Genomic DNA, 23,272 nt, shown 5'->3' with positions numbered 1-23,272 from the left:
AAAGACAGAAGAATACCAGATCACCTTACCTGCCTCCAGAGAAGCTTGTATGTAGGTCAAGAAACAGCAGTTAGAACCAGACAGGCACAAGGACTAGTTCAAAATTGGAAAGGAGAACATCAAGACTATATATTGTGATTCCACTTACTTAACTTACATGCAGAGTACATCAGGTGAAATGCCAGGCGGATGAAATACAAGCTGGAATCAAGATGCTGGGAGAAATATCTACAACTTCAGATGTGCAGATGACACCACCCTAATGGCAGAAAGCAAATAGCCTATGCTGCAAGGTAGTATTGGCCAAATGTTAAAGAAAAGGGAAAGTAAGCATTGCCTACTGTATTATGTGTAACCTCCCTGACGTGGGATGCTTTCCCATCCCTGGAGGCTGAGCAGGCTTGGGTCCCAATGCTGAACTCAGGTGGGGTCAACACAGCCTGGCAGGGTACCCTTCATTGAACACTTTTGAAAGGTCTAGTGTGTGCTCTGTCTGGCTAGGACAAGAGTCCCGCCTGGCATCAGGCCCCAAGGAATTTCAAGGCAAAATTCAGCCTCAACCTCCCCTGGTGTGGGGGATCCGAGTCCAGCCCTCCTTCCTGAGTGCAGCCTCCTAGTACCTAAGCAACCTCAGCAGTGTACTGTGGACGCTGAAGGGATTAGTTTGGACGTGTTGTTTGTGTGAGGCTTTAGGGGGAAAAAGTAGTGAGACTCAAGCCCTTTCCTGTTTGCTCAGGCACATTTCACTCCATCTCAGGGCCCAGAAAGCAAACTTGCCCTAAGGCTCTGGTTGCCCTCAGGCACCAAGCTGAGCCTGAAAAGTGCTGCCGCCTTGTGGACATTTCCTGAAACTACAACTTGATTATTCTTGCTCACAGGCACCTCAGTTCACAAGGCCTGGGGTTCTGTGAATGACAGCCGCTGTCAGGAAACATCCTGCGGCAGGCGCTGGAGAAATAAATTCTAAACACAGCCGACTTTCAGGAAGCCAATTCCCAAAGCTAAATTGTCCTTACACTCTTTAAGGAAAAAAAAGAAAGAAAACACAAACCCAAACCTCCCCCACCAAACAAGATGCTCAGCATTCCTAATTGCTGCAGAAATGCCAATCGAAAAGATGATGGAAAATCAAATCCCACCACTCACAATGGCCAACGTCACAGATTTGCAACAATAAATATGGGATGGAGTCTGGGGGACAAAGAATTGCCCTAAGCTCTAGGTGGGAATATACATCGGCAGCAGCCAGTATCATGGCCAATCTCTGAACGCCTGAAAAAATCTATCAAGTCCTGCTAAGCCGAGGATCAGACATTCCCCCACTTTAGCCTGTATTCTGAGAAAGCCATCGATCAAAAGGCACAAGCACCCCATCAAACCTCCAGCACGACTTCCAGTAGCCGAGACGCACAGCCACCAAAATCTCCAACCAGAAGTTAAAGCTTAAACAAGAAGTATACATATATACAGCAGACTATTTCTCACTTATTACAAATCACCACTGAAATTAGGGAATTAGGACACTGGGAGCCACAGGGATGGACCTTGAAGGATCATACACTAAGGGGAGTCAGTCAGGCAGAGGAAGGCTATGGTATATGAGGTACAGTTCACGCAAAATAAAAATAGACATGCAAGTCAACAAATTTACAACCCAAAAAGAGACTGCCCAGGAGGCTCTGGTTGCCCCAGGAACCAAATATGGGTATGCAAAAGTGCTGCCGCCTAGAGAACTTTTTCTGTAACTACAACTTGATCACCAGCTGTCCTCAGGAAATGTCATGGTGTGGATACTGGAGAAATAAATTCCAAACACAGTCGACTTTCAGGAAGCCAACTGCCAAACAAACCCAAACCTCTACCACAGGACAAAATGCTCAGCATCCATAATTGCTGCAGGAATGCCAATCAAAATGACAATGGGAAATCAAATTCCACCAGTCACAGTGGCCATCCCCACAAATCTACAAACAATAAATGTGGGAAGGAGCCTGGAAGTTAAAGAAGCCCCTTAAGTTGTCGGTAGAAATATATATTGGCTACAGCCAGTATGTGAACAGTTTCCAAGTGCCTCAAAAAAATAAAATAAAAAAACTATCAAGACAGGCTAAACCTGGGATCTCACATTCCCACACTGGGGCCTATAGCAAACTATCAATCAAAAGGTACATGAACCCCAACAAATACTGCAGGACTACTTCCAATAGCCAAGACATACAACCAGCAAAACCTCCACCAAGATTAAAGCTTAAGCAAGGTGTTGTACATATATACGGTAGACTATTTATACATATATACAGTAGACTATTTCTCATTCCTAAAAAACCGCCACTGAAATTAGGGAATTATGATGCTGGGAGCCATAGGGACCGACCTTGAAGGATCATGCCCTAAGGGAAGTCAGTCAGGCAGAAGAAGTCTATGGTATGTGATATACTTGCCAGGAAAAATAAAAATAGACATACAAAGCAACAAATTTACAAGCCAAAGAGGGACTCTGAGGATTCCAAGCCAAACAAAGTGTTCCAGAAACAAAAAAAATTGAAGGGCCTGGAATGAATTAGGAGGTAGGAGCCTACATAGACAAGAAATCTGTATTTGTAATAGATAATCCACAAGGATTATCCTCTTCCTATTTTCCTTCCTTCCACATATACACAGAAATACGTATCTCTAACCTATACAAAGAAATCGTTATCTCTAAGAGATGATTCACAAAAATGATCTACTACTTTCCTTCTTGGTATTACAGAAGTGTATCTGAGATAGATATTCCACAAGGACCTGGTGCTCAGCACTTCACTTGAACTTCTATAGTAAAGGTCCAAAAAAAAAAAAAAAATAGAGCTACCTCATAGATATGTAATACTGAATCAGGCAGCTGTACACTGACAACAATCACAGCACTGAAAATCAACTATTCTGCAAAGAAGCATCGGCAAGAGGTTAAAGGAAAGGAAAGAAAAGGAGTCCCTGCTCTCTTATCTACCTCCCCGACTTGGGACGCAAATCCCATTCTTGAAGGTTGAGCGGGCTGGGGTCCCACTGCTAGACTAGGGAGGGCTTGACACAGCCTGGCACAGTGCCTTTCATTGAACGCTTTTTAAAGGACTACTACCTGCTACGTTCCGGAGAAAGAAATGGCAGCCCACTCCAGTATTCTTGCCTGGAGAATCCCACGGACAGAAGCCTGGCAGGCTACAGTCCATGAGGTTGCAGAGAGTTGGACATGACTGAAGTGACCTAGCACATCTGCTACGTTCTGGGGGTGATCAGAGTCCCACATGGCATGAAGGCCTGCAGGAATTTGAAGGCAAAATTCAGCTAGCCTCCCCCTCTCCTGGCACTGGGGTTCCCAACACAAGCCTCTTTCCTGAGAGGGCAACCTCCTGGTACCTAAGCACCCTCAGCAGTGTACTGTGAACCCTGAAGGGATTAGTTTGGACGTGGTGTTTGTGTGAGGCTTTAGGAGGGGAAAGTAGTAAGTCTCAAGCCCTTTCCTGCTTGCACAGTCACATTCCACTCTATTTTACACCCCAGGAAGCCGACTGGCCCTAAGGGTCTGGCTGCCCCAGGAAGCAACGTTGGGCACGCAAAAGTGCTGCCGTCTTGTGGACATTTTCTGTAACTACAACTTGATCACCAGTGCACACAGACACCTCAATTCACAAGGGCTCTGGTTCAGTAAATTGTCAGCTGCCCTCAGGAAATGCCATGAGGCAGGTATTGGAGAAATATATTTCAAAACCAGCCAACTCTCAGGAAGCCAACTGCCAAAGGTAAATTGTCCTCACACCCTTTAAAGAAAAAAAACTAAAAAAACAAAATCAAATGTCTGCCACAAGACAAGATGCTCAGCATCCATAATGGCTGCAAGAACACCAATCAAAATGACAATGGGAAATAAAATACCATCAATCACAATGGCTGTTGTCAAAATTTGACAAATTTTAAATATGGGAGACAGAATGAAAGGAAAGGAATCCCCTAAGTTTTCTGCTTTATTGACTATGCCAAAGCCTTTGACTGTGTGGATCATAAGAAACTGTGGGAAATTCTGAAAGAGATGGGAATACCAGACCACCTGATCTGCTTCTTGAGAAATTTGTATGCAGGTCAGGAAGCAACAGTTAGAACTGGACATGGAACAACAGACTGGTTCCAAATAGGAAAAGGAGTACGTCAAGGCTGTATATTGTCACCCTGTTTATTTAACTTATATGCAGAGTACATCATGAGAAACGCTGAGCTGGAAGAAGCACAAGCTGGAATCAAGATTGCTGGGAGAAATATCAATAACCTCAGATATGCAGATGACACCACCTTTATGGCAGAGGGTGAGGAGGAACTCAAAAGCCTCTTGATGAAAGTGAAAGTGGAGAGTGAAAAAGTTGGCTTAAAGCTCAACATTCAGAAAACGAAGATCATGGCATCCGATCCCATCACTTCATGGGAAATAGATGGGGAAACAGTGGAAACAAGTGTCAGACTTTATTTTTCTGGGTTCCAAAATCACTGCAGATGGTGACTGCAGCCATGAAATTAAAAGACGCTTACTCCTTGGAAGGAAAGTTATGACCAACCTAGATAGCATATTCAAAAGCAGAGACATTACTTTGCCAACAAAGGTTTGTCTAGTCAAGGCTATGGTTTTTCCAGTGGTCATGTATGGATGTGAGAGTTGGACTATAAAGAAGGCTGAGCGCCGAAGAATTGATGCTTTTGAACTGTGGTGCTGGAGAAGACTCTTGAGAGTCCCTTGGACTGCAAGGAGATCCAGCCAGTCCATTCTGAAGGAGATCAGCCCTGGGATTTCTTTGGAAGGAATGATGCTAAAGCTGAAACTCCAGTACTTTGGCCACCTCATGCGAAGAGTTGACTCATTGGAAAAGACTCTGATGCTGGGAGGGATTGGGGGCAGGAGGAGAAGGGGACGACAGAGGATGAGATGGCTGGATGGCATCACTGACTTGATGGACGTGAGTCTGAGTGAACTCCGGGAGTTGGTGATGGACAGGGAGGCCTGGTGTGCTGCGATTCATGGGGTCGCAAGGAGTCGCACACGACTGAGCGACTGATCTGATCTGAAGCTGTTGGCGGAAAAATACATTGGCTACAGTCAGTATATGGACAGACTCCACATGTTCAAAAAGCTTTCAAGAGGGCTAAGGTGGAAAAAGTAATGCTATCAAGAAGGGTGTGTGTGTGCGCGTGCTTGTGCGTGTGCGTGTGTGTGTTGCTTTAAGAGGAAAAAGCAGTGAAGCACAAGCCCTTTAGTGGTTGCTCAGGCACATTCCTAGGCAATGTCACCCACTCCAGTACTCTTGCCTGGAAAAATCCCATGGACGGAGGAGCCTGGTAGGCTGCAGTCTATGGCATCGCGAAGAGTCGGACACGACTGAGCGACTTCACTTTCGCTTTTCACTTTCATGCATTGGAGAAGGAAATGGCAACCCACTCCAGTGTTCTTGCCTGGAGAATCCCAGGGACGGGGAAGCCTGGTGGGCTGCCGTCTATGGGGTTGCACAGAGTCAGACATGACTGAAGCGACTTGGCAGCAGCAGCAGGCACATTCCACTCTGTTTCACAGCCAGGAAGCCAACTTTCCTGAATCTTCTGCTTGCCCCAAGAACCAGAAGTGAAGTGAAGTTGCTCAGTCGTGTCCGACTCTTTGCGACCCCGTGGACTGTAGCCTGCCAGGCTCCTCTGTCCATGGGATTCTCCAGGCAAGAATACTGGAGTGGGTTACTATTTCCTTCTCCAGGGGATCTTCCCGACCCAGGGATCGAACCCAGTCTCCCTCATTGGAGGCAGACGCTTTAAACCTCTGAGCCAAAAGTGCTGCCACCTTGTGGACATTTCCTGTAGCTACAACTGACCACCAATGCTTACCGGCACCTCTAATTTTCAAGGGCTGGGCGACTGCTCATGATAGCTGCCCTCAGGAATTTTGTCCTGTGGCAGGTACTGCAAGATGAATTCCAAACACAAACAACTTTCAGTAAGCCAACTGCCACAGGTCTATTTTCCTCACACCGTTAAAGGGTAAAAAAAAAAAACCCCAAAACAAACCCCATACTTCCACCTAGGACAGGATGCTCAGCATCCCTAATCATTACAGGAGGAATGCCAACCAAAATGACAATGAGAAATCAAATATCACCAGAATGGCCATCCTTACAAGTCTACAAACAATAAATGCAAGCTAAACCTACCATCTGACATTCCCACACCTGGGCCTGTATCCCAGGAAAACCATCTTTCAAGAAGCCCCGTGCACCCCAATGTTCACTTCAGCACTAGTTAAAGCAGCTGAACACAGACCCAGCAAAATGTCCACCTTCAGATTAAAGCTTAAAACCAATGTAGTACATACAGAAAATGAACTATTACTCAGGCATGAAATACTACTACTGAAATCATGATATTATGCCCCTGGTAGTCACAGGGATAGACCTTAGAGGATCAAACACTAAGTGAAGTCAGCCAGACAGAGGAAGACTAGCATGCGATGTCCCTTCTAGGTAAAAGGAAAAAAAGAGATACAAAGGAATTCAATTACAACATAAAAAGAAACTCAGAGAATTCAAACACAAAGAATTCCAATAAATAAATAAATCAAACCAAAGGGCCAGGGATGAATTAGGAAGTCAGGACTAACATATACACAAAAACGTGTATGTTAGTAGATAATCCACAAGGATTATCCCCTTCCTTTCTTTCTTCCTTCCACAGCAATCTGTATCTCTATCATATCCACAGAAATCTGTACCTCTACCATATCCACAGAAATCTGTACATGTTAACAGATACTCTGCAAGGACGCGATGTTCAGCCCAGGGAACTTTGCTCCACTTTCTGCAATAACTTCTACAGCAGATGAATCTGAAAAAGAAACATATGCTTTACATACATGACATAGGTCAATCAGGTGGCTGGATACTGACAACAGGCGCAACACTGCACACCGACTATACTGCAGCATACCACAGGCATGAAATGAAAGAAGAAAGAAGAAAAGCCTTGTCCACTTTATTCCTGCTGACATCCTGACCCAGGCTGCTATCCCATCACTGCAGCCTGAACAGGCTTTGGTCCAAAGGCTGGACTGGGGTGGGGTTGAAACCACCGGACAGGGTGCCCTTAATTGAGCCCCCTCTTAAACTTACACCTTCCTGTTTGCTCTGACAGGGACCATAGTCCCTAGTGCACCAAGCGATGTTGTGACGACCGTCTGGCCTCAAGGACCTTGGAAATGCCACTTAGCTTTCAGTTCTCCTGGGGCTGGGGTTCACAGCTTAAGCCTCCTCCTTGAGAGTGCAACCTCCTAGCACCTCAGCAGGGTGCTGTGGCCCCCATTGGGATAAGGAAATTCTGAGGAAAGGGGTGAAGCTTTAGGGGGAACGAGTAGTGAGACACGGGCCCTTGGGTGTTTGCTCAGGCACATTCCACTCCAGTTCACAGCCTAGGAAGCCAAGTCTTCCTTAGGTTCTGGTTGCCCCAAGAACCAGAGTTGGGAATGAAAACTGCTGCCACCATGTGGACATTTTCTGTAACTACAACTTGACCCCCCCCCCCGCCCCGCCCCACCCCCCCACCCCCCCCTACCCCCCCCCACCCCCCCGTGCTTACCTGCCAGGCCCGTCTGAACATGGGATTTCCCAGGCAAGAACATTGGAGTGGGTTGCCATTCCCCTCTCCAGGGGATCTTCCTGACCCAGTGATCAAACCTGGGTCTCCTTCATTTCAGGCAGATTCTTTACCATCTGAGCCACCAGGGAAGCCTGAACTGTACTTACTGGCGCCTCCAATTCACAAGGCCTTGGGGCCGTTAATGACAGTTACCCTCAGAAAAAGTCCTAGGGAGAATACTCCAGAAACAAATTACAAATACAACCCACTATCAAAGAGTTAACTGCAACACGTATATTTTCTTTGCAACCATGAAAGAGGGAAAAAAAAGAAAAAGAAAAAACCATACCTTCACAGGACACGATGCTCAGCATCCCGAATTATTACAGGAGGAATGCCAATCAAAACAACAACAAGAAATCAAATTACACCAGTTAGAATGACCACCCTCACAAGTCTACAAACAGTAAAGGGGGGAGAGGGCCAGGAGGAGAGGGAACTCCCTACATGATTGGTGGGAAGGGACACTGGCAACAGCCACTGGAAAAGACAGTCTTCACAGGCCAAAAAAAAAAACTTTCAAGGGAACTATGCCTAGGATCTGACATTCCCACACCTGGGCCTGGTATCCTGATAAAACCATCATTCAAAATGACACACACACCCCAACGTTCACTGAAGCACTACTTACAAAAGCCGAGACAAACACCTGACCAAAATGCCCACTGACAGGTCAAAGCTGTAAGGAGATGTGCGGTACCTCCAGGCATGTGGAACCTTGCTCACCCTTCTGCAGTAAATTCTATAGTAAAAGAATCTAGAGAAGAACAGACATCCTGTATGTATATGTCAATACTTAATCAAGTGTTGTACGCTGACAGTAAGCACAAAACTACAAATTGACCATACTCCGACGTGGGATCGACATGAGGAAAAGAAAAGGAAAAAAAATCAGTGCCTAGTTTATTCCTTGCGACCTCCCTCTCGTTGGCTGCTATCCCATCCCTGGAGCCTGAGCAGGCTGTGTCTCATATCTGAACTGGGATGGGGTCAAGAAAGCTAGGTGAAGACAACCAAAATTTTAAAAGAGATGGGTCACCCTGCGATTTTGGCCCCACTATATACCACAGCCAAGACAGTGAATAAGATTACTTGCAGAAGAACAGACGAATGGATACAGACAATGGGGTACATACATAATACAATATTTCTCAATAAGAAAGAAGTAGGAAATAAAACCATGTTCAGTCAAGGGAAAGAAAGTAGAGATGATCATTCCAAGTGAATTAAGGCAGATGGGGAGAGACAAGTATCATATGATGTCACTCCTAGGTGGAATCTAAAGATGCATAAAAATGAATTTCTTACCTGGAGACACTGCCTCACAGACTTAGAAATTTCCAGTCACCAAGATATAAAGATGTGGGGCATGGAGAAATGAACAACTTCAGACTAATATATGCCCAATACTGTTTATAAAATAAATGACCAGGACCCACTGTATAATACAAGGAACCTTACTCCACATTCTGTAATAACCTATATGAAAAAAAAACAAAATATATACACATTTATGTGTTAGATATATACACATTTGAAACAAGTTGTGGTAGAAGGAAAAGGAACAAAAAACACCCACAAGATAGTAATTCAGCTACATACTCCAGTTCAAATGGTGGAAAAAAAACAGAAATAACAAAAAAGAAATGTTGACTCTGATCAGAGACATCGATGTATAGAACAGACTTTTGGACTCAGTTGGGAGAAAGGTGAGGGTGGGATGATTTGAGAGAGAGAATAGCAATGAAACATGTATATTACCGTATGTAAAATAGATGACCAGAGCAAATTCAATGAAGCAGGGCACCCAAAGCTGGCACTCTGGGACAACTCAGAGGGATAGGATGGGGAGGGAGGTGAGTAGTGTTTAGGATGTGGGGGACACATGTATACCTGTGCCAATTCATGTTGATGTATGGCAAAAACCATCACAATATTGTAAAGTACTTATTCTCCAACTAAAATGAAATTAATTTAAAAAAATAAAAAATTTTAAAAAGCAAAAAAAAAAAAAAAAGACTTTAAGTAGGAAAGGGTCAAAAAAAAAAAAAGGCTGGTATCACATCCCTGGAGCCTGATTGGCTTGGGTCCCAAGGCTGCAGTGTCCTGGGGCTGAGAGAGCTGGGAGCATGTGGCAGGCTGTGTGCCTCCACAATGGATCTGGAGTGCCTGTGGTCCTCCAGATGCAGGCAGGATAATTTAAGGGATTGGAATTAACATATACACATTAATGTACATCAAACAGATGATCAACAAGTACCTATTGAATAGCATAGGGAAGTTTATTGAACACACTCTAATCACCTATATGAAAAAAGAATCCAGATGAGAATAGATTAATATTATGTATTAATATTAACTGTGGAAAATTCTGAAAGAGATGGGAATACCAGACCACCTGACCTGCCTCTTGAGAAACCTGTATGCAGGTCAGGAAGCAACAGTTAGAACTGGACATGGAACAACAGACTGGTTACAAATAGGAAAAGGAGTACGTCAAGGCTGTATATTGTCACCCTGCTTATTTAACTTCTATGCAGAGTACATCATGAGAAACGCTGGACTGGAAGAAGCACAAACTGGAATCAAGATTGCTGGGAGAAATACCAATAACCTCAGATATGCAGATGACACCACCCTTATGGCAGAAAGTGAAGAACTAAAGAGCCTCTTGATGAAAGTAAAAGAGGAGAGTGAAAAAGTTGGTTTAAAGCTCAACATTCAGAAAACTAAGATCATAACATCTAGTCCCATCACTTCATGGCAAATAGATGGGGAAACAATGGAAACAGTGGTTGACTTTATTTTTGGGGGGTTCCAAAATCACTGCAGACGGTGACTGCAGCCATGAAATTAAAAGATGCTTACTCCTTGGAAGGAAAGTTATGACCACCCTAGACAGCATATTAAAAAGCAGAGACAGAGGTTCTCTTACATCGACCGCCTAAGAGTCACTCTATAAGAAGTAACAACCTCTTCTCCTCCTCTCCGCCATCTGCTCAGCAGCTGCAAAACAGCAGCTATGTGTGAGTGCGTCTCCATCCACGTTGGCCAGGCTGGTGTCCAGATCGGCAATGCCTGCTGGGAGCTCTACTGCCTGGAACACAGCATTCAGCCTGATGGCCAGATGCCAAGTGACAAGACTATTGGGGGAGGAGACGACTCCTTCAACACCTTCTTCAGTGAGAGAGGGGCTGGCAAGCATGTGCCCAGGGCAGTGTTTGTAGACCTGGAACCCACAGTCATTGATGAGGTTCGCACTGGCACCTACCGCCAGCTCTTCCACCCTGAACAGCTCATCACAGGCAAAGAAGATGCCGCCAATAACTGGCCCGAGGTCACTACACCATTGGCAAGGAGATCATTGACCTCGTCTTGGACCGAATTCGGAAACTGGCTGACCAGTGCACAGGTCTTCAGGGCTTCTTGATTTTCCACAGCTTTGGTCGGGGAACTGGTTCTGGGTTCACCTCCCTGCTGATGGAACGTCTTTCAGTCGATTATGGCAAGAAGTCCAAGCTGGAGTTCTCCATTTACCCAGCCCCCCAGGTTTCCACAGCTGTCATTGAGCCCTACAACTCCATCCTCACCACCCACACCACCCTGATTGTGCCTTCATGGTAGACAATGAGGCCATCTATGACATCTGTCGTAGAAACCTCGACATTGAGCGCCCGACATATACTAACTTGAATAGGTTGATAGGTCAAATTGTGTCCTCCACCACTGCTTCCCTGAGGTTTGATGGCACCCTGAATGTGGATCTGACAGAGTTCCAGACCAACCTGGTGCCCTATCCCCGCATCCACTTCCCTCTGGCCACATACGCCCCCGTCATCTCTGCTGAGAAAGCCTACCATGAACAGCTTTCTGTAGCAGAGATCACCAATGCTTGCTTTGAGCCAGCCAACCAAATGGTGAAATGTGACCCTCGCCATGGTAAATACATGGCCTGCTGCCTGTTGTACCGTGGTGACGTGGTTCCCAAAGATGTCAGTGCTGCCATTGCCACCATCAAGACCAAGCGTACCATCCAGTTTGTGGACTGGTGCCCCACTGGCTTCAAGGTTGGCATTAACTACCAGCCTCCCACTGTGGTACCTGGTGGAGACCTGGCCAAAGTACAGCAAGCTGTGTGCATGCTAAGCAACACCACAGCCATCACTGAGGCCTGGGCTCGCCTGGACCACAAGTTTGACCTGATGTATGCCAATCGTGCCTTTGTTCACTGGTACGTGGGTGAGGGCATGGAGGAAGGAGAGTTTTCTGAGGCCTGTGAAGACATGGTTGCCCTTGAGAAGGATTATGAGGAGGTTGGTGTGGATTCTGTGGAAGGAGAAGGAGAGGAAGAAGGAGAGGAATACTAAAGTTAAAATGTCACAAAGGTGCTGCTTTTACAGGGAAGCTTATTCTGTTTCAAACATTGAAAAGTTGTGGTCTGATCAGTTAATTTGTATGTTGCAGTGTATACGCTCATATACAATTACTGACCTACGCTTTAAAACATGATGCTTTGTTACAGACCCAAGCTATCCATTTCTCTGATGGGTTTGAATAAAGTATTCCCTGTCTTAAATGAAAATATAAATAAATAAATAAAAAATAAAAAGCAGAGACATTACTTTGCCAACAAAGATCTGTCTAGTCAAGGCTATGGTTTTTCCAGTAGTCACGAATGGATGTGAGAGTTGGACTGTAAAGAAAGCTGAGCGCTGAAGAACTGATGCTTTTGAACTGTGGTGTTGGAGAAGACTCTTGAGAGTCCCTTGGACTGCAAGGAGATCCAACCAGTCCATCCTAAAGGAGATCAGTCCTAAGTGTTCATTGGAAGGACTTATGTTGAAGCTGAAACTCCAATACTTTGGCCACCTGATGCGAAGAGCTGACTCATTTGAAAAGACCCTGATGCTGGGAAAGATTGAGGGCAGGAGGAGAAGGGGATGACAGAGGATGAAATGGTTGGATGGCATCACTGACACAGTGGACATGAGTTTGGGTAGACTCCAGGAGTTGGTGATGGATGGTGGGCCTGGAGTGCTACAGTCCATGGGGTTGCAAAGAGTCAGACACAACTGAATGACTGAACTGAAGTATTAATATAACTGAACCAAGTTCCTGTACACTTGAAACAAACAAATACAAATCACTAGTACAGCTAAATATGAACAACAACAAAAAAAACTCAATAAAAAAATCGTTCAAAGATCTAAATGCACGTTTCTCCAGAGAGGTCATAAAGATGGCCATAAAGCACACAAATAGATTCTCAGCATCATGAGTTCTTAGAGTAAAACAAATATTTAATGAGGTGTCACCTCACACTGATCAGAATGGACCCATCAAAAAACCTACAACAATGAATCCTGCAGAGGGTGTGAAGAGAAGGCAACCCTCCTACACTGTTGATAAGAATATAAAATGGTACACTCACTAGGGAATACATTATAGAGGGTCTTAAAAAACTAAACACAGAAGTACCAAGTGATGCAGCAATTTCATACCGAGCCTTACATCTAGAGAAAACCAAAATTTAAAAACACACCTGCACCCCAAAGATCATCGCGGCACAGGATACAATATCCAAGACAAGGAAGCAACTCCAGTATGCTAGGACAGATGGATTGATACAGGAAACGGGGTACATATACCCAGTGCAGTATTACTCAGACACACATAAGGATGAAACAATGCCGTTTCCAGTTACAGGGAAGAAACCAGAGGTGATCATACTACATGAAGTGAGTGAGATGGGGAAAGACAGATAATCATAGAATAGCCCTTCTGGTGGAATCTAAAAATGGATACAAATGAACTTCATTACAAAAGAGAAACAGATTCACAGGCTTAGGAAAGAAAGTTATTGTTGCCAAAATGGAAAGGAGGGAGCAGGGAATAATTAGCTGGTTCAGATCAATACATAAACCTTAAAACAGGTGCTGTTGCCCTTCAGTCGCTCAGTTGTGTCTGACTATTTGTGACTCCATGTTCTGCAGCCCGTCAGGTGCCTCTGTCCATGGAATTCTCCAGGCAAGAATACTGGGGTGAGTTACCATTTCCTTCTCCAGGGGATCTTCCCAACCCAGGGATCGAATCCATGTCTCCTGCAAGTCTATATACCTAAAACAAACAAAACACCAGAAATCAACTCTGCTCCAATATAAAATAACAAATTAAATTACCCGAGTTCAGTCTAGTGGACACCAAACAGTGGTTATCCCTCTGATTAGATATGCGATAGGCTATGATACTAATATGACACCATCAAAGATTTTCACTCAGCATAACACAGAGCAGCAACCCACCCAAAGGTGCCTGACCCCATATGAATGCAACAAGGTGAAGGGAAGAAAAAGGAACACAGGTTAATCAGGGCAACGCCCTCAATTCAGACGTTGGGAATCTCCAAGGGGACAAAACACACTGCAGGTAAGAGCAGATATGGGGTCTCCGGGTTCAGGATTCTGACCCATGTGGATGGAGTGAGACCCACACAATCCTCAGACCTGGGACCACACGACCCTTGGTTAGGACACCAGGTCTCTGCTGCTTGGGCAGCTAAAGTGGAAGTGAATGGGTTTCTGTAACCCTTTGTGATGGTAGAAAGAAGTGTAGGGCTGGTCTCCTCTCCCCACACTGTCCCAGAGAAGTCTTCCTCTTCTCCCTTTGGGTCTGTGTGATATTAACTGTTTTTACAGCTGTCGTGATAATGTTGAACACACTACCTTAGTTCTCGCAGGCTCAGTCCTTTCTTGGTTCACTGATGTGCTGAGAAAACACACCAGACACAGGGCTGGGAGACGAGGGGCAGGTCTGGTCTCTGCTGAGTAGGAAAGGTCGACTGGAATGAGATCACAGCAGCAACCTCACCTGCTGCCCATTGGCCTTTTGCCTGATCCATGTGCCCTGCAATCAACTCACCAGGTGAACCTGCCTCCCTTCTCGCCATGCTTGTCCTGGTAAACTGGAATAATTACCAGGTAGCCACCTGAGAAGTCCCCAGGAGCCCCAGGGAGGGTGAACCTCCCAGGGGTAAAGAGGCAAACAGGCACAGGCCTGTATAAAGTGAACACCATAAAGTATTAATTCCTAACACAAGTGAAGCTCTCATGTATTCTTCCTTTTTTCTTATTTTTTTGTGTGTGGTCTCCCCGCACACATAATCCTGACCCATGCAGATGGGATAAGACTCACAAAGTCCCCAGAGCCCCCACCTGGGGTCACACATCCCTTCAGTCAGGACACCATGGCTATGGTCAGAGGGCCACCAATGTGTAAACAAGTCAGTTCTCTGGGACCCCCTGGGATCCTAAAAAGAAGTGTAGGGACCATCTCCTCTCCCCTCAATTGTCTCTGAGAAGTCAGACCCCTCCTGTTTTCACTTTGATTCTCTGTGATTTTTTTACTGGTTTGAAACTCATGCTAGAGTTGAACACACTACCTTGGTTCTGGCAGGCTCTGTCTTTCTTGTTCCGCTGAGGTGCTGAGAAAACAGGAGAGCTGGGCTGAAAGATGAGGGGCAGCTCTGTTCTCTTCAGAGGAGAGTCGACTGGAAGGTCACAGCAGCAACCTCACCTGCTGCCCATTGACTTTATGCCCGATCACTGTGCCCTGGAATCAATTCACCAGGTGAACCTGCCTCCCTACTCAACCTGAATGTGCTGGAAAATTGCAATAATTACCAGGTAGCCCACCTGAGGAGTCTTCAGGAGCCCAGGAAGGTGAACCTAGCAGGGAGAAAAGGCTAAGAGCTCTACCGTAGCATTGACCCCTGGGAGGGCCATGGAACCCCACTCAGAGAAGAGCACGGTTCCCCAGAGAAGCCCACCTCAGCCCCAGACCCCAGACATCTGAGCACTGACATTCAGATGCAGGCATGGAGTTTTCCAGACAGAGGCCAGGCCAGGTCTCCACCCGGGTCTCCATGTTTTAGTGCACACAGAACACTGTCAGGTCTAAATGTTATTGAAGAAAGCACACGGTCTCGTTAAACATAATCAATGTGTACAGAGAACTTGAAAAGTGAAATGAAAGTGTTATCATATCTGACACTTGTGACCCCATGGATGGTAGCCTGCCAGGCTCCTCTATGCATGGAATTCCCCAGGCAACAATATTGGTAGTGGGTAGCCATTCACTTCTCCAGGAGATCCTCCCAACCCAGGGCTCCTGCATTGCAGTCAGATTCTTTACCATCTGAGCCACAAGGGAACCCCTAGACAGGACTCGGAGAGATGTAAATCCACCATGTAGACAGAACTTGGTCAGGTTTAAACTAGCTGGAAAATGCTCTCCTAGGAGGTACAGGCCACACACATGCAGGGTCTCTCATTGCTGGACAGAGGACTCACCCTTATGCGGCAACTTAAAGAAATCATCACTGGGCTCCACACTTCAGCCGCATCAGGAATTGAAAGAACCTTTGTCATTAAACATTTCAACAGGCAAAACAAAACTGGTACCAATTTCTGTGGCCCCTTGATGGTCCAGATCCTAGGGAGAGCCAAGATATTCTTAGAGTGCAGCCCAGTGTCTTGTAAAGACAGACAGGAAGTCGCCTGATTCCAGCATCCCAGGCCTCCAGCAGGAGGTGGACACTGGAAGCCTTCTGGAAAAGCTTATTATTTATCAGAGTAAAAATATACTCTCGGAAAAACAAGCATGCTGCTGCTACTGCTGCTAAGTCGCTTCAGTCGTGTCCGACTCTGTGCGACCCCATAGATGGCTGCCCACCAGGCTCCCCCGTCCCTGGGATTCTCCAGGCAAGAACACTGGAGTGGGTTGCCATTTCCTTCTCCAATGAATGAAGGTGAAAAGAGAAAGTGAAGTTGCTCAGTTATGTCTGACTCTTAGCGACCCCATGGACTGCAGCCTACCAGGCTCCTCCGCCCATGGGACTTTCCAGGCAAGAATACTGGAGTGGGGTGCCATTGCCTTCTCCAAACATACTAGTTATTATTTGCAAACCTAAAATATTCTTAAAAGCTTGACATCCTGATCTTTGCGGTTTTCATTGGTTCCTTTGTGTTCAGATTTTCTGAGTAGAAGCAAGCCATCTTTTCAAATTAGTTTCTTCAAATTCTGTTATTTGTTATTATAGGAATGAAAGATCACACTTGAAAAAAAGACAAGAAAATTCCTGCAAACAATGAGTGACTCAAAGAGCCCACAAGCTGCATGTACTTTGTCTTCTAACAGATTCCTTTCTCTCCCTAAAGAAACCTGAAAAACTTGGCCCCCTCACTTTTTTGCTTCTCTGTTCAAATTGAACTAAAATGAAATTGATAATCATAACAACAAGTAAGAGTTTCTGAATTTTGAGATGTCATACCAAAGTAACAGGAGCTAGAGAAAATGGAACATTCCTATGCTGCTGGTAGGCAAACCACATCCTTAAAATAAAACTTTGTTTCTAATAGTATTTAATTACCACACTACATGGTTACATGGAGTATGAACCGAGAGTCTAAAGATAGCAGAAAATGTGTGAAGACAAATTTGAGAGTAAAAGCTACTTGTTTTTCCAGCAGTCATATATGGATGTGAGAGTTGGACCAAAAAGAAGGTTGAGCAGTGAAGAATTGATGCTTTCGAATTGTGGTGCTAGAAGACTCTTGAGTCCTTTAGACTGCAAAGTGATCAAACCAGTCAATATTAAAGGAAATCAACCCTGTATATTTATTGGAAGGTCTGATGCTGAAAATAAAGCTCCAATATTTTGGCCACCTGATGCAAGAGCCGACTCAATGGAAAAGACCCTGATGCTGGGAAAGACTGAGGGCAAGAGGAGAAGGGGACAACAGAGGATTAGATGGTTGGATGGCATCACTGACTCAATGAACATGAGTTTGAGCAAACTGGGAGATGGTAAAGGAAAGGAAAGCCTGGCATGCTGCAGTCCATGAGTTCACAAAGAGTCAGACATGACTGAACGGCTGAAGAAACGTTTGTCATAGCTTGTCTTCCAAGGAGCAAGTGTCTGTTAATTTTATGGCTGCAGTCATCATCTGCAGTGATTTTGGAGTTCAAGAAAATAAAGTCTGTCACTGTTTCCATTTTTTCCCCATCTATTTGCCATGAAGTTATGGGACCAGATGCCATGATTTTAGTTTTTTGAATGCTGAGTTTTAAGCCAACTTTTTCACTCTCCTCATTTACCCTCATCAGGAAACTCTTTAGTTCCTCTTCACTTTCTGCCATTAGAGTGGTATCATCTGCATATCTGAGGTTGTTGATATTTCTCCTGGCAATCTTGATTCCAGCTTGTGATTCATCCAGCCCGGCCTTTCTCATGATGTACTCTGCACATAAGTTAAATAAAGCAGAGTGACAATAAACAGCTTTGACATACTCATTTCCCAATTTGGAACCAGTCCATTGTTCCATGTCCAGTTCTAACTGTTGCTTTTGACCTGCATACAGGCTTCTCAGGAGGTGTAAGTAAGGTCATCTGGTATTCCCATTATTTAAGAATGTTTCACAATTTGTTTTGATCCGCACAGTCAAAGGCTTTAGTGCTGTCAATGAAGCAGAAGTAGATGTTCTTCTGGAATTCCCTTGTTTTCTCTATGATCCAACGAATGTTGGCAATCTCTAGTTCCTCTGCCTTTTCTAAATCCAGCTTGTACTTCTGGAAGTTCTTGGTTCGCATACTGCTGAAGCCTAGCTTGAAGGCTTTTGAGCATTACACTGCTAGTATGTGAAATGAGTGCAATTGTGCAGGAGTTTGAACTTTCTTTGGCAATGTCTTTCTTTGGAATTGGAATGAAAATAGACATGTTCCACTCCTGCGGCCACTGCTGAGATTTCCAAATTTACTGGTATATTGAGTGTAGCATTTTAACAGCATTATCTTTTAGAATTCAAATGGCTTAGCTGGAATTCCATCACCTCCACTAGTTTTGTTCATAATAATCCTTCCTAAGGCCCACCTGATTTTGCACTCCAGGATGTCTGGCACTCAATTCAGTTCAGTTCAGTTGCTCAGTCGTGTCCGACTCTTTGCGGCCCCATGAATCGTAGCATGCCAGGCCTCCCTGTCCATCACCAACTCCCAGAGTTCACTCAGACTCATGTCCATCGAGTCAGTGATGCCATCCAGCCATCTCATCCTCTGTCGTCCCCTTCTCCTCCTGCCCCCAATCCCTCTCAGCATCAGAGTCTTAGGTGAGTGACAATACCATCATAGTTATCCACGTCATTAAGACCTTTTTTGTATAGTTCTGTGTATTCTTGCCACCTCTTCTTAATATCTTCTGCTTCTGTTAGATCCTTGACATTTCTTCCTTTATTGTGCCCATCTTTGCATAGAACGTTCCCTTGGCATCTCCAATTTTCTGAAAGAGATATTTAGTCTTTCCCATTCTTTTGTTTTCCTCTATTTCTTTGTATTGTTCACTAATGAAGACCTTCTTATCTCTCCTTGCTATTCCCTGGAACTCTGCATTCAGTTAAGTGTATCTTACCCTTTCTCCTTTGCCTTTCGCTTCTCTTCTTTTCTCAGCTATTTGTAAGGCCTCCTCAGACAACCATGTTGATTTGTTGCATTTCTTTTTCCTTGGGGATGGTTTTGATCACGGCCTCCTATACAGTCTTACAACCCTCCATGCATAGTTCTTCAGGCACTCTATCAGCTCCAATCCCTTGCATCTATTTGTCACTTCCACTGTATAACCATAAGGGATTTGATTTAGGTCATACCTGAATTGTCTAGTGGTTTTGCCTACTTTCTCCAATGTAAGTCTGAATTTGGCAATAAGGAGCTCATGGTCTTGCTTTTGTTGACTATATAGAGCTTCTCCATCTTCAGCTGCAAAGAATATAATTAATCTGATTCAATATTGACCATCTGGTGATGTCCATGTGTAGACTTGTCTCTTGTGTTGTTGGAAGAGGATGTTTGCTACGACCAGTGTGTTCTCTTAACAAAACTTTGTTAGCCTTTGCCCTGCTTCATTTTGTACTTCAAGGTCAAACTTACCTGTAACTCCAGGTATTTCTTGACTTTTGACTTTTTCATTTCAACCCCCTATGATGAAAAGGACCTCTTTTTTCTGCTGTTGGTTCTAGAAAGTCTTGTAGGTCTTTACAGAACCATTCAGCTTAGCTTCTTTGGCATCAGTGGTTGGGACATAGACTTGGATTACTACAATGTTGAATGGTTTGCCTTGAAAATGAAATGAGATCATTCTGTCATTTTTCACAGAATATCAAATTTTTGACCCTTTAAAAAGAATCTCATGAAAAGATGTCAACATTGTTAAATATTAAATATCACCTCACACCAGTTAGAGTGGCCATTCTCAAGAAACTCTGCAAAAAATAGCCACCGGTGAAGGTGTGGAGAAAAGGGAATATCCTCCCTTGATGCTGGGAATATAAATTGGTAACAGACACTGTGAAGGATGGTGTGGTGGTTACTGAGGCAAAGAAAATGAGGTTAGAATACTCCCTAACATCATACACAAAATAAACTCCAAAGAATATAAAGATCTAAATGTGAGGATGGATACTGTGAAAGCTTAAGGAAAACAAAGGCAGGACACATATAGACATAAATCACAGTGAGGTTTTTATGGACACACTTCTTAGATGAATGAAAAATAAACTAAAAGTAAGAAAATGGGACCTAATTAACCATAAAACATTTGTACAGCAAAGGAAACCCTAAAGGAAAGACAATCACAACCCAGAATGGGAAGAAACATTTGCAAACGAAGATACCCACAAGGAATTCATCTCTGAAACACACAGACAGCTCATACAACTCAATATCGAAAACAAAAACAACCCAAGACACAAATGGGCCAAACATAGAAATGGGTATTTCTTAGAGGAAGACATACAAACTGTGATTAGGCACATGAGAACATGCTCAGCATCACTAATTCTTCACTTCAGGTCAGTCGCTCAGTCGTGTCTGACTCTTTGCGACCCCATGAGTCGCAGCATGCCAGGCCTCCCTGTCCATCACCAACTCCCGGAGTTCACTCAGACTCACGTCCATCGAGTCAGTGATGCCATCCAGCCATCTCATGCCCTGTCATCCCCTTCTCCTCCTGCCCCCAATCCCTCCCAGCATCAGAGTCTTTTCCAATGAGTCAACTCTTCGCATGAGGTGGCCAAAGTACTGGAGTTTCAGCTTTAGCATCATTCCTTCCAAAGAAATCCCAGGGCTGATCTCTTTCAGAATGGACTGTTTGGATCTCCTTGCAGTCCAAGGGACTCTCAAGAGTCTTCTCCAACACCACAGTTCAAAAGCATCAATTCTTCTTCGCTCAGCCTTCTTCACAGTCCAACTCTCACATCCATACATGACCACAGGAAAAACCATAGCCTTGACTAGATGGACCTTTGTTGGCAAAGTAATGTCTCTGCTTTTGAACATGCTATCTAGGTTGGTCATAACTTTCCTTCCAAGGAGTAAGCGTCTTTTAATTTCATGGCTGCAGTCACCATCTGCAGTGATTTTGGAGCCCAGAAAAATAAAGTCTGACACTGTTTCCACTGTTTCCCCATCTATTTCCCGTGAAGTGATGGGACCGGATGCCATGATCTTCGTTTTCTGAATGTTGAGCTTTAAGCCAACTTTTTCACTCTCCACTTTCACTTTCATCAAGAGGCTTTTGAGTTCCTCTTCAATTTCTGCCATAAGGGTGGTGTCATCTGCATATATGAGGTTATTGATATTTCTCCCAGCAATCTTGATTCCAGCTTGTGCTTCTTCCAGCCCAGCGTTTCTCATGATGTACCCTGCATAGAAGTTAAATAAGCAGGGTGACAATATACAGCCTTGACGAACTCCTTTTCCTATTTGGAACCAGTCTGTTGTTCCATGTCCAGTTCTAACAGGTGCTTCCTGACCTGCATACAGATTTCTCAAGAGGCAGGTCAGGTGGTCTGGTATTCCCATCTCTTTCAGAATTTTCCACAGTTTATTGTGATCCACACAGTCAAAGGCTTTGGCATAGTCAATAAAGCAGAAATAGATGTTTTTCTGGAACTCTCTTGCTTTTTCGATGACCCAGCGGATGTTGGCAATTTGATATCTGGTTCCTCTGCCTTTTCTAAAACCAGCTTGAACATCAGGAAGTTCATGGTTCACATATTGCTAAAGCCTGGCTTGGAGAATTTTGAGCATTACTTTACTAGCGTGTGAGATGAGTGCAATTGTGCGGTAGTTTGAGCATTCTTTGGCATTGCCTTTCTTTGGGATTGGAATGAAAACTGACCTTTTCCAGTCCTGTGGCCACTGCTGAGTTTTCCAAATGTGCTGGCATATTGAGTGCAGCACTTTCACAGCATCATCTTTCAGGATTTGAAGTAGCTCAACTGGAATTCCATCACCTCCACTAGCTTTGTTTGTAGTGATGCTTTCTAAGGCCCACTTGACTTCACATTCCAGGGAGAACAGTATGGAGGTTCTTAAAAAACAAAATAGAGAAGTACCTTCAGACCTAGCAATCCTATGACTGGGCAAAGACACGGAGCAACCTAGGTACAGAAGGACAGATGAACAGATAAGGCAGATGGGGTACAGAGACACGAAGCAACGTCACTCAGCCATGAAGAAGCAGAGCGTAATGCTATGTCCAGCCTCAGAGAAGAAAGTAGAGATGACCATACTAACTGAAGTGAGGGATACAGGAGACATATTAGCATATATTACTTCTAGCTGAAATCTAAAAATGGATACAAATGAACTTCTTTACCAAAGAGAATCAGTCTCACAGACTTAGAAAAGAAACTATGGTCCCCAGAAAATAAAGGTGTGGATCAGGGAGAAAAGAGTTGTTTTAGTCTAACATAGGGAGGCTAATATTATAAAATGAAGCCACCAGGAACCACTGTGTAACACAGGAATCCTATTCAACACTCTGTAATATCCTGTACCGGACAAGAACACAGAAAAGAACATATGTACATCTATGTGTAAGTGAATCTAGTTGCTGTAGATCCAAAATGGAAGAAAAAAAAAAACCCACAACCTTGTCATTCAGCTATATATTCCATTTCAAATTAGAGAAGAAAAACACAAAAAAGAAAAGAAATAAAGAATGCTGACTCTTGCCCTCACACCATATGACCTGGCCTGGTGTCACATTCCTGGAGCCTGAGCAGGCTTTGCTTTCAAAACTGGAGGGTCTCGGGGCAGACAGAGCTGGGAGCATGTGGCAGAAACGTGCTCCCTATGATGGACCTGGAGGGCGTCTTGCTATCTGCATGAGCGCCCAATCTACAGATCCAGGTGGGCTCAGCTGCAGAGAAACCACACCTACTTCACCCCAAAAATGGTGGAGCCTCTGGGCTGGAAAAGCTTTGCATGGTCCCCTGGGCACCGTGTGTCCCCTATTTCCCAACTCCAGCCTCCGTCCTTAGGGCTGCCCCACTGACAGATGATAGCACCCTCTGCAGAGTGGTGTTCCAAAAATTGGTGTGTTCTGGGGATAAAGGGTAAGGGGGAAGAGAAAAGAAACCCAAGCCTTGGGTATTTCTTCTGGCACGTTCTCCTTAGTGGATGATCCAGTAGCAGAGTTTTCCATAAGACTCATTGCCTGAGGACCAGAGTTGTGCAGGAAGTAAT

The 23,272-nt window shown here is 44.6% G+C and overlaps 1 long non-coding RNA gene and 1 pseudogene across 20 annotated transcripts in view; one reads left to right on the top strand and one right to left on the bottom strand.

Annotated features, from left to right (window-relative positions):
• LOC147349560 (uncharacterized) overlaps nt 1-15,268 on the bottom strand; it is a 59,312-nt gene extending 44,044 nt beyond the window's left edge. For 16 of the 19 annotated variants that reach the window (XR_015149951.1, XR_015149953.1, XR_015149954.1 and 13 more), the window contains exons 1-3: nt 15,131-15,268; nt 14,415-14,530; nt 13,743-13,809 (exon numbers count right to left, since the gene is read on the bottom strand). This is a non-coding gene — a long non-coding RNA (uncharacterized LOC147349560). Of the gene's footprint in view, nt 1-5,075; nt 5,091-5,892; nt 5,968-12,971; nt 13,810-14,414; nt 14,531-15,130 lie in introns of those variants that run through there. The other 3 variants (XR_015149966.1, XR_015149967.1, XR_015149968.1) reach the window with 3 other exon arrangements.
• On the top strand, nt 10,593-12,301 carry LOC147349561 (tubulin alpha-1A chain-like; annotated as a pseudogene). Its single transcript, XR_015149949.1, has one exon. The product of XR_015149949.1 is annotated as a tubulin alpha-1A chain-like (transcript).
• Nucleotides 15,269-23,272: the final 8,004 nt, after the last annotated feature.

Source organism: Bos grunniens, chromosome 21 (assembly GCF_055505025.1).
Source record: "Bos grunniens cultivar Pamir isolate PY7600 chromosome 21, Bosgru_T2T1.0, whole genome shotgun sequence".
Lineage (NCBI taxonomy): Eukaryota > Metazoa > Chordata > Mammalia > Artiodactyla > Bovidae > Bos > Bos grunniens.
Note: the sequence above shows the minus strand (reverse complement) of the source record. Positions and strands in the feature narration are given on the sequence as shown.